The sequence below is a fragment of the Papio anubis genome, chromosome 3 (genome assembly GCF_008728515.1).
Source record: "Papio anubis isolate 15944 chromosome 3, Panubis1.0, whole genome shotgun sequence".
Taxonomy (NCBI): Eukaryota; Metazoa; Chordata; class Mammalia; order Primates; family Cercopithecidae; genus Papio; species Papio anubis.
Window position 1 is genome coordinate 176,915,794 of NC_044978.1, and position 12,365 is coordinate 176,928,158.

Sequence of the window (12,365 nt, forward strand, 5' to 3'; positions counted from 1 at the left end):
AATCTCTCCAGAGAAGCAATGCAGGGAAACCCAAGTGAACCTGGCTTCTGTAGGTGAGAACGACAAACACATTTCACCTCTAATTAGCAGAAGTATTTCCTATCTTCAGTGCTATTTTGTGATTTGGAATGTAAGTAAGGGAATGATTTGGTAGAAGAAATCAGGCATGGGCATCGTGTACAATGAACATTAAATGTAGTAATGTTTCTATAGTTTGTAATAATTCATGATAATTCTTGTGGGTCTGCATTTTAGGAAACAAATGGAAAGACCAGAATATTGAAGATCAACTAAAACCTGGGAAAGATATGATAATCCCAGAAATCTCGAGAAGAGGAAATAAAGTCCTGAAGAACTTAGCATGTCATGAGTTTAAAACGCTAACCGTAAACAAATAAGAGTCACTTGAAATTTATTTCTTTTTTAGAAAAATTTCACCCAAAATGTAACGCATTCTGAGTGTAGCAGTCAGTGTTTGGAAAAACAGTTTACTTGAAAATAGTACTCAAAATTGGGGTATATGAATTCGACTATCTTGGTCACAGCCGCAGGTGGTGAAGTTGTAGCCAGTAGTAACCCATTTATCAAATAATTCAGTCATGGCAAAAAAAAAAATACGTTTTCCCCTGGTATTGGTGAAAGGTGTAAGTCCAAGACCCATTAATAAGTAGAAAGTTATTAAACTAAGCAAATAATAATGTGCTTGTCATTTTTTTACAGAAATCATATAGGTAGTATTGCAAAAGAGACTGTGGAAAGCAAAGAAGGTAGTCAGTATGATGGACAAGTTGTCAGCCAAATTCGAAATCTTGATCTGAATGAGAACATTTCTACTGGATGAAAACAATGTGAATGCAGTATTTGTGGAAAAGTCTTTGTACGTCATTCCCTCCTTAATAGGCACATCCTAGCTCAGAATACAAACCATATGGAGAGGAGCAATATAAATGTGAACAGTGTGGGAAATGCTTCGTTTCTGTTCCAGGTGTTAGAAGACACAGGATAATGCACAGTGGAAATCCGGCTTATAAATGAACGATATGTGGGAAAGCTTTTTATTTTCTCAATTCAGTTGAAAGACATCAGAGAATTCACACAGGAGAAAAACCCTATCAATGTAAACAATGTGGTAAAGCGTTCACTGTTTCCGGTTCTTGTCTAATACATGAACGAACTCACACTGGAGAGAAACCCTACGAATGTAAGGAATGTGGGAAAACATTCAGATTTTCTTGTTCTTTTAAGACGCATGAAAGGACTCACACTGGAGAAAGTCCCTATAAATGTACCAAATGTGATAAAGCCTTCAGCTGTTCCACTTCCCTTCATGACCATGGAAGCATTCATACTGGAGAGAGACCCTATGAATGTAAACAATGTGGCAAAGCCTTTAGTCGTTTGAGTTCCCTTTGTAACCACAGAAGTACTCATACTGGAGAGAAAGCCTATGAATGTAAACAATGTGACCAAGCCTTCAGTCGCCTCAGTTCCCTTCACCTCCACGAAAGAATTCATACTGGAGAAAAACCCTATGAATGTAAGAGATGCAGTAAAGCCTACACTCGTTCCAGTCACCTTACTCGCCATGAAAGAAGTCATGATATAGATGCTGGGTGTAGTGACTCAGCCTATAATCCCAGCACTTTGGGAGGCCAAGGTGTGTGTATTGCTTGAGCCCAGGAGTTCATAACCAGCCTGGATTAAAACAATATGAAATAACCTGGGCAACATGGTGAAACCCTGTCTCTACAAAAAATAAAATACTGCCAGGCGCAGTGACTCACGCCAGCTACTCGGGAGGCTGAGGCAGGAGAATGGTGTGAACCCGGGAGGCGGAGCTTGCAGTGAGCCGAGATCTCACCACTGCACTCTAGCCTGGGCGACAGAGCAAGACTCCATCTCAAAGTAATAATAATAATAATAATTAGCTGGGCATGGGGGCACATTTCAGTTCTCTTAGTTCTTTTTCAAGGACATAAAAAGCCACAGGGGGTTCGGGGGAAGCCCATGCGGATCATGAGGTCAGGAGATCGAGACCATCCTGGCCAACGTGGTGAAACCTCGTCTCTACTAAAAATACAAAAATTAGCTGGGTGTGGTAGCATATGCTTGTAATCCCAGCTACTCAGGAGGCTGAGGCAGGAGAATCACTTAACCCGGGAGGCGGAGGTTGCAGTGAGCCGAGATTGTGCCACTGCACTCCAGCCTGGCGACAGAGTGAGACTCCATCTCAAAAAAATAAATAATAAAGCCCCTTGAATCTAAGAAATGTGGGAAAAGATTTACTCTTTCCCATTGCCTCATAAACATGAAAGAGCTCACACTGCAGAGAAACTTTAAGAATGTAGGAAGTGTGGTCAAGCCTTCAAATTTTCCTGTTTTTGAAGATTTGGGAGGACTCGGAGTGGAGAAAAGCCTTTTGAGTTTAAATTTGTGGTAAGGCCTTCAGGTGTGTTCCATTTGGAGACATCAGCTCATTCCTGAGAAAAACCCTTTGAATGTCCAGAATGTGGGAATGTTTCATTTCTCTCATACCCACTCAAGGACATAGGAAAATGCAGACTGTAGCTGGCTGGACCTTGTAAATACAAGAACGTACACAGGATTAAAACTCTAATACTTTAGAAACTGCAAGAATATTTTCAGTTTTCACATTTACTTGAAAAGTCATGTGAAAACTCCCACTGGAAAGAAGTTCTATAAGTGAAGCTTTTCTAATTTGGAAAGCCTGACGCAAATTAATTATTATGCAGTGCTTGAAAAAAATGTATGAAATGTTACACAAGTTACAGGTATATTGTTTTTATCAGTGGCTCATTCTTAAAGAGTCTTGAGTATGCCTTTCACCTTGTTTTGCAGGGAAACCTTGAGGTGAGAGTTCTGTGAATGCTCTTTAAGCAGTAGTACTTGAATTTCATCGATAATGATATTTTCTTAAGTTTCTTGGTAGAATTTTTGTCTATTCATTTGATAATATGCTGGATTCATGGTTGAATTTTGCTGTTTTTCTAATATGTAGGTAAGTTTAATTTTTTTATTTCATTATTACTATTTTTTTGAGATGGAGTCTCACTGTGTTGCCCAGACTGGAGTGTGGTGGTGTGATCTTGGCTCACTGCAACCTCCACCTCCTAGGTTTAAGCGATTCTCCTGCCTTAGCCTCCCGAGTAGCTGGGACTACAGGCGCCTGCCACTACTTCCAGCTAATTCTTTGTATTTTTAGTAGAGACAGGGTTTCGCCATGTTGGCTAGGCTGGTCTTGAACTCCTGACCTCATGATTTGCCCACCTCGGCCTCCCAAAGTGCTGGGATTACAGGCATGAGCAACTGCACCCGGCCAGGTAAGTTTCATTTGTATGTATTGCCCTGTGATTAATGGACCAGTGAATAATGATTGTGAATTGTTGGGATTGTCTTACTAGCCTCATTTGGCAAATTTTGTTTGTCCCTTGTCCATTATACACATTCCACCTTTTTTTATTAAAGGAAAAACTACTCTTGTTGTAAAGATGTTTATTTTTTGCTAATAATGAGTTGGTATTAATTCCTAAGTACATAAACTTTACCATAGAGTATCATCTCGTGAGTTCTTTGCGTCTGTTACCCTTTATTCTTTCCTATTTCTGTCTGTTATTTGGATCGTTCACTTTGAATGAAGGAGAGAGAATTGTGATAGGACAATATGTTGTAACCAATCTGAGGGAGGAAGCATTCAGTCTCTCAGTCACATATGATAGTGTTGGGCTTTTCATCGATGCCTTTGGTATTGTAGTATTATAATTTATACATTGTATTTTAGAGTATTACAGTCTTACCAATCAGTGTCACATGATTCAGTTCCCTACCAGCCAACAGACAAACTAATCACATACTCCTGTAGGAACAAAGGAGCATCCTCAGCCGGGCATGGTGGCTCACGCCTGTAATCCCAGCACTTAGGGAGGCCGAGGGGGGCGGATCACGAGGTCAGGAGATCCAGACCATCCTGGCTAACATGGTGAAACCCCGTCTCTACTAAAAATACAAAAAATTAGCCGGGCATGGTGGTGGCGCCTGTAGTCCCAGCTTCTAGGGAGGCTGAGGCAGGAGAATGGCATGAACCCAGGAGGCGGTAGAGTGCCCCAAAGGCTGCTGGTTGCCCATTTTCATGGTTATTTCTTGATCATACGCTAAACAAGCGTTGGACTATTCATGAGTGTTTCAGGAAAGGGGTGGGCAATTCCCAGAACTGAGAGTTTCTGCCCTCCCTTCTGAGACCATGTAGGGAACCTCCAGATGCTGCCACGGCATCTGTAGGCATCTGTAAACTGTCGTGGCGCTGGTGGGAGTGTCTTTTAGCAGCTAATGCATTGTAATTAGCACATAATGAGCCGTGAGGACAATCAGAGGTCACTCTCATGGCCATCTTGGGTTTGGTGGGCTTTGGCCGGCTTCTTTACTGCAATCTGCTTTAGCGGCAAGGTCTTTACGACCTGTATCTTGCGCCGACCTCCTATCTCATCCTGTGACTAAGAATGCCTAGCCTCCTGGGAACGCGGCCCAGCAGGTCTCAGCCTCCCTTTACCCAGCCCGCATTCAAGATGGAGTCGCTGTGGTTCACGTGCCTCTGACAAGCTGGCCTGGGTTGAGCGTTCCCTAGTGTGTGGTTGTTGGAGCTGTTCCTAGGAGTAAGAGGTATTGTCAGTAGGAAACAGGCCTCTGTTAGCCCTGGGGCTGGCACTCTGCCCCAGTATGTCGGCCTCATGTTAGTGGTGACCAAACTGGGGCTCAGAGACATCAACTCCGTCACCCCGAACCCCCAGACTGTGAGTGGTGGGCTGGGGTTTGAATGTGGGGCTTGAAGACCCATCATCTCCTCTGGTCCCCCAGTCTCTGCTGCCCAAGAGGAACAGGATCCAGGCCCCTCATGGCACCAACCAGGGTGGGTGGAGATGGGGAGGCACAGTTTCAAAGCCCCCCGGACTCTGAGGCAGGTCGGGGGTGACAGCAACCCGGACCTGCGGCCCCCACCCCGAGAAGAATGGCTGCAGGCCCGACCCAGTGGGCAGGAGGTCTGTGTCCTCAGTCAACGTGATGGCGCTTCCGGCTGCTCCAGCCAGGCCGTGCTGTCTTCACGTTTCCAATCATGCAGCCCCCAATTCCTAAGCCCAACCCCAACCCACAGAGTGCCAGCCATCTGGGGTCACAGGTTTGTCAGCAGCTCTGACCTGCCAAGCCCCCAGGCTCCGCGTGGCCGAGTTGGAAAGCTCTCTGCTGCCCCTGGTGGGAGGCTGGGGCAGGCCTCTACAGCAAGCGTGGGCTCCCTCATGTGGCGCCTCCCAGTGAACCTCCTGGCTCTTGTCACCCTGCTGGGGTGGAAACCAACCCAGGACTGAAGCAGCAGATGTAGCAGCCTGGATTCCTTACACGTGAGCCCCGCCCACTGGCAGTCTCCTCCGGCCTCAGTTTCCTCCACTGAACGTGAGAGGGGCTGGGGGGATACCATGAGGGGTAACGGCTTAGTGAGGATGGGAGGCTCTTCCAGGAGATGGAAAGACTTTGAAAACTAGATGGCGTGAGTGGCTGTGGCCAGGATCACGTAATGCACAAATGCGAATTTCATGATCTGCTGAAATAGGTAAATTGCACGCTGAGGCAGGAATGCCACCCCACGAAAAGCATTTCCGCGGGCCTGGGAGAGTGCAGTGTATGTGTGAGAATCACGGACACCCAGCAGTCTCTGAACTCGGCTCCTGGCCGTAGAACCGGCAAGAGGACTGCAAGGGAGCCGGTCTCGGGGCCGGCAGGATTCCCAAGAAGGAAACCTGGGACCCTGTATCGGGATGAGGGCCGGGGCCTGAAGGGAGGGGTGTATGTGTGATAGCCAGGGGCAGCCCAGATACAAGGCTTTCAACACTGGACAAAAGCAGCGCCTACACAGGTGCCCTTTGTAGATCCCCGTATCCTCAATGAGGGGCCATTGGACCAGTGGCCAGAGGTGGGACTGGCTGGGTGGCTCGGCCTCCAGCCAAGTCTGGGAGCAGGAGGACACTGAGTAAGAGGGATCCTTTGGGGCCACCTCATCACCTGTGGCCTCCTGACACCACAAGAGAGGTCCAGGAGCTGACCTTGTCCTGTGGCCACCTCCTGCAGGCTGGGTAGGGTGGGTGCAGGTGGTCAGTGACTGGCCTCCAAGGCCTGGGCCCCTACCTGCTGCAAAGGACGTGTGGGTCAGGACACCTAACCCCCTGTGCCTCTACTCTCAATGGCAAACAAGGGCACTAGCAGCCCCCAGACCAGGGAAAAGTTGGCCCCAGATTGACAGCCCAGCTCCACCAGGGAAGGATTTTGGGACTCTGCATGTTATCAAAAAAAAAAAAAAAATATTTATTGCTATTTTGAACCTGCTTCACCTATCATTCTGTAGAAAATGATATTTTCACGGGAGACACTAGGGAGAGAGGGAGACCATCCCTCCCACACAAAAACCCACTCCCTCGGATGCTGTCCCTAGCGAGGGTGGCTTGGGGCCATCCAGGGGGCCCACCCAGAGGGTGAGGAGGCATGACCCTGCGGACGCTTGAGCTCTGTGGGCTGGGTCCCATTCTCTGCAGAAGAAGAGCCACTTCTGCGTCCAGAGGAAGTTGTAGTAGATGGTGGCCAGCCGCGTGTGTGGTGATCTCTGGCCAGCCTCTTGTTTCCCTTAGGGTCCACATGCTGCTAGTGCTTTTAGCTAGTAGTACCCCGGCTGTGTCGACCGGGTCCTGGGCTGGGACAGGCCATGCCTGTGCAAAAGGGACTTTGAGCCCGTCTCTCCCAGAGGCCATTCTGTCTCCCAGGTCGCCCACATGTCCAGTGCCAATGCTGGCTCACCTCCCATGAGCCCCAAGCCTGTGACACCTGCTGTGGATCCCTGGCTGCAGGAGGTGGGGATGACCCTGACACCCTGGAAGCCTCTCCTCTGTCCCTACACCCCACTCACCCTGGAAGCCTCCTGCCCCAGTCCCACCCTCCTGTGGCAGTGGCTTTCCCCATGGGAAAGGTTGTCAGGCAGATCCTGCCTGCTCCTGAGAGAGTTCCAGTAGGACCCATGGTTCCAAGCCACAGCAGGCACAGCTGGAGGACCCAGGCTGTCCCTCTTGGCCCCTGTCCATGCTGACCATTTCAGGCCTCCACGGGCTGGTGGCCAGGTACAAACCATCTCTAAGCAGTCCCTCCCTGGCAATGTTCCTGCACATGGACTGAGGTATTCCCCAGACATCCACCCCATTTTCAATGCATCTTTACCTAAACTCACCCATCCATCCCTGCTGGATGCTGCCTCCCAGACCTCCTCCTTTGATCTCTCCCTCGCATCCCCACCGCCCCTCCCCAGGCCTCCATGGGGCTGCCCAAGGACCTCTCTAAGACCTCCAAGTGCCCATCCCTCATGACTATCTCAAGACAGCCCTGCAAGGACAAAGTCCAGATGGCAGTCCATTCCCTCACTGCCCCTACCACCACACGGAGTAGGCTGAGGCCCCGAAATACCGCCACGCACTGCTCATCCACCGCCCAGCCAACACTGACTTGCGCTTGGGTGCATGGCTGAGCCTTAATTTTGGCTCCCAGTCTGATGGGACCTGACACTGACTTTTCACAGGGTCTGGAGCAATAGGGTCTAGGAGCCCAGGAATGAGGAGGCCCTGTGGATCCCAGCTTGGATGGAGGGTGGCTCTAAGGTGGCCTGGAAGAGGAAGAGCAGTAGGAAGAATGGAAGCCAGTGGAATGAAATGGAAATGGAAGGGAATGGTTCCAGGCCTAGGTTTTAGGCCTGTGGTGGAATGGAAGGAATGGAAGCCCAGAATGGAATGGAATGGAATGGAATGAATGGAATGGACTGGAAGCCCAGGAAGGAATGGAATGGGACAACAGGCCGGACAACCTAATCCACCCCATTCCAGGGCCTACTCCTGCCATGTACTGCAAAGGACTGCATTTTAGAGGCAACCAAAAGCAAAGATGCCCATTTGCCTCCCCTGCCTTCTCCGCTTAGCCTTCCAGCCCCATCCCAGCCCAACCTTTCCACTCCTGGGCCCTGGGATCCAGAGCCTCCCATATGGAAGAGGGCCCTGGCATGCCCTTTGGGGAATTCCAGGGGCCTCCCTGTGGGAAGCTGGCCTGCGCTGGGACAGCATGATGAGGCCTTGTGAGGGCTGTGCGGGAAGGTGGTGCAAGGAGGCCTCCTGGCCCCTCGACCCCAACGGTGGACCCCCTTTGGCCTCTCAGGTACCTACCTGGCCCTTTCCTTCCTCCCCTGGGCAAGTGGGAGGCGTGCAAGCTTGGACTAAGAGAGATAAAGGCCGGGCCATGGGAGGCCCGCCCGGGGTCCCAGGCCCCCTGAGCGTGAGCAGGCCCTCTGGTCTGAGCACCTGCTGGCACCTCCTGTCTACGGGGACTTGGGAGGCCATAGGACCGCCTCCACTCAGGGCACTTCCAGCACTGGGCGGGTAGTCTCCCTGGGTACCCAGGCCTGGTGGGGATGGGAAGGGTCTGCCCCAGCTCCCTCAAGTGTTGGGTCTTAAGGCCCCAAGATCAGCGTCCTGGACTGGAGCCTCACCCCTCAGCCTCTAAGGGAGCACTCCTTCGACGTGCCAGCGGCGCTTGAGGAGGGCGGCAGCCTGCTGGGTGAGGCGGAGATAATTCCCAGGTCTGGAGCCCTGCTGGGGGTCCCAGCCCTGCAGTGGGCTGGGGGCAGAGAGGGAGCACAGGTCCCAGCACCTCCCCTTGAGAGACAGACCTGACCCAGCAAGGCCTCATCTTCGGCTGGCTGGGCCCAGCCCCACTGCACCCTGGCCCTGGAGCTACTAGTTCTGGCCTGTGAAGTAGATGGTAAGACATCGGCCCCACCCCACCCTCTTCCTGGGGATGAAGATTCAAGGTGTCCTGGGACTCCAGGAAGGAGTTGCTCAGCAAGCGGCTGGTACTCCTGGGCACGTGAGGAGGCTCTGGATCTAGCTTGGACCCTACAAATGGGATTCCATGTGGAGGATGATGCCGCCTTCTGTGAAAATGTCCCTCCCCACCCTGTTTCAGAGCAAATGCAACTTGACACTTGATCTATGTAAAGTGCTCCGCCTAGCTTGCCAAAAAGCCCAGCCGGGTGGTGCAGGCCAGCCTGCATAGGGGCCAATGACTCTGTTCAGCCAGTCCCCCTGGGGGTGCAGGCCACAAAGGGCAGGTGTGCGGGAAGACATGGCCCCTGGGGCAGGCAGGGCACAGGCCCCCTCAGGAGCAGGGTGCAGTGCACCCCAAGCAACACCTGGCTTGCCTCCTCGATTCCAAGTGGTCACCTGGGCAGTGCTGGGCTAAACCCTCCCAGTTCCCTAGACCTGCCTCCCGGCCCGCAAAGTAGAACTAAGGCACTCCATCCCCGCCCACGGGAGGGCTTTGCAAAGTCGGAATTGATGGTCTAGCCTCCCAGCCTACACATAGCCACCTGCCCTTTGCTCTCACCGGGTTTTAACCAGGAGAGCCTAAAAGCCATGCAGTCCAGGGTGCCCTGGCACCCTGCCCAGGTAAAACTGCAGGTACAGGACGTGATATATATACATCCACCTCCTGGGGTGTGTGCACACCATCAGAGCCCCTCACCTTGGGGGAGTCACTGCCTGAGCTCCAGGCCCCCTGGCTAGATACAAACCCACCCAGGCTGGTCTCCGACGTCCTCCCCCCTTTCCAGGTGGCTTGTGCACAGGAGCCTGCATCTCGATGTACTCACACAGCTGGCCACCACTGGCGACTCGCTGGACCCGGCCACAAGGCTGGGCATAAGTGGCCTGCCCAGTAGGGCTCCCTGCCCCGGAGGGAGGATGGACAACCCCTGGCATGCACCCGGGATGCCTGGCCTTTAAGGGCAGGCTGCTGGAAGGGGGAACTGATCAGCCAGAGAGCCAGGAAGAAGGAGGTGGGAAGGGTGCACAAGAGAAAGGGAATGTGCCACTCCAACGGGCACACACAGGGACCAACGAGATGCCTGGCTGTCTCGGGCACAGAGGGCACACCAAGGCCTGTGGCCAGCAGCAGTGAGTAGCAGAGCCAGCCAGGCAGGGAAGCCTCCAGACTGTGGCAGGGACCTCGGGCTGCAGCCCCACGGCTGACGGGGAAGCCAGCTGGCAGATCTGCCTGCCCTGGACACAGGAGACCAGAAAATCCGGCAGCTGTTTCAGCTCCCGCCCTGCAGGACCTGAGGCTGGGCCTGGCAAAGTGGTCCTGCAGGGCAGGCCCAGGGGACTTCCCACCCAGAAGTGATGCTATGCTGCTAGCCATGTAAACCCAAGCCTCCTGGGGCTCCTCCAAAGTGGGATACAGAAAAGCACCAGCTTTGAGTGGCAGCTGCTCAGAGCTCACTTCTATGTGTTGCCTGTGGTCACTGCTAGGGGCAGGGCCCGTCCTGAATTACATTTTCACAGGGCAGGGAATCAGGGCTTCCCGCAGCACCCACCCTCTGCCCAGTACCCTCCCCAGAGCTCGCCAATGATGCTTGAGCCTCCCAGGCGCCCCCAGCTACTCCTGGGACCCCGGGACATAGCCTGTGTTCTGGGATAACGCATTTGGGTCTAGACACCCAAGTTAGCTGAAGAGTCACCTGAGGCCCATCCAGAAGCCACACCCGCAGCCTCAGACCAGCCCCTCTCGCAGCTCTGGGCACCAGGGGTCTGACTGGGTGGGGAGCCAGCACTCCTCCCGCTCTAAAAACAACACATTTATCCAAGGCTCAGGCTGAGCCACACCGCGGAGCTCAAAGGGAAGCCGCCCCGCCTTGGGGTGCAGGCAGACCTGGGCTCTGGGGCCTGGGCCCCACTGACATGCTGTGCGGTCCCGACATGTCCCTCCCTTGTGCCTCCTCTGAGCCTCTGCTAGCCTCTCATCATCTGGAAGATGGGGACAGGACTTCCCACCCATGGTTGCCTTGAGATCATCAGGTACAAGGGTAGAGCTTACTACAAGGTCCAGCCCCAAGTGTTTGTCCCGGCAGGGGTGTTTTGCCACATTGGCTCCCGGTGAGACCACTGGGAAACTAAGCATGGGGTAATGGATGGTTCTGCCTCCAGGGAGGCCTCTGCCCCACACCTGCGCCCTCACTCTCCAGGGTGCCTCCTGAGGCTCCACCCACACGTTTCCAGCTGGCCTTACCCAAAGGTAGAAGGGGACACGGCTTCTCTTCCCGCCTCCCAGGCCCCATTGGAAGAAGCATGTCTCCAGCTGCCTCAACAGCTCCAGCCCTCCCAGGCTGGGGCTGTGCACAGGGCCATTCTGTGCCACCTGAAAGGGAAGCAGAAGTTCCCTCAAGACCCACACTCAAGGAGGGTGGCTACGCTCCACCTCTCACCAGCCTCCTTCCCTCTCTGCCACACTGCAGGTACACCTGGAGTACTCTTTCAGGACCCTGTGTATTAGGGCTGCCCCCACCACCAGGCATGAGGGACAATGAACTGATGCACTGAGGCCAGGAGGTGAGACCTGGAGAGCAGCTGCCTCCAGGAGCCTAACACCTGTGAATCCTACCCATCAGGGCTAGCCTCCCAGCCTACTCCCTGTAATTTGTAAATCCAGTCTCCCATGGCCCCAGATTGCTGGGAGCCCATCCCCTGGCTCCCCTCTGCGTTGCCATCCCTGCTACAGCTCAGGCCGCCATCAACAGTGTGTTTGTGGGTGGGCCTGGTCCCTCTTGGCCATGAGCTCTGATCCCTCCCTGTAGCCTAAGGAGGTATACAGCAGGTGCCCACAATGAAAGCCTACCAGGCTCGCTGTGGGCTTCAAGTAGTTTGTTCCAGGATCACACTGTATCACTTGGGGTGCTCTGGAAACAGCCAAGTATGATAGATGCATTCCTAGGGTGAGATGTGCCACGTGTCATTGGAGCAAGTTCTCTGTGTAAGCAACTGAGGCCAAGGCATTATTTGAGCATATGCTGCACACCAGCCAAGACCAGGAGGGCCACACCCCTGTGAGAAGAGACGCTGGCTACTGGGGACATGGTCGAACCAGCTGAGGGAGTGGAAGACACAACAGGTGCCTGCAGCATTTAGGAAATGAGTGGGTGGATGGATGAATGTATGAGCAGATATATAGACACATGGATGGATGGATGGGTGGATAGATGGATGGGATGGATGGATGGAGTGGATGGATGGATGGATGGATGGATGGATGGATGGATGGATGGATAGAAGGAATGGATGGATGGATGGTGGATGGATGGTATGGAATGGAAGGGTGGATAAATGGATGGTGGATGGATGGAAGGGTGGATGGAGTGGATGGTGGATGGAATGGATAAATAAAATGGAAGGGAAGAAGGAATGGATGGTGGATGGATGAATGATGGATGGATGGAAGGGGAA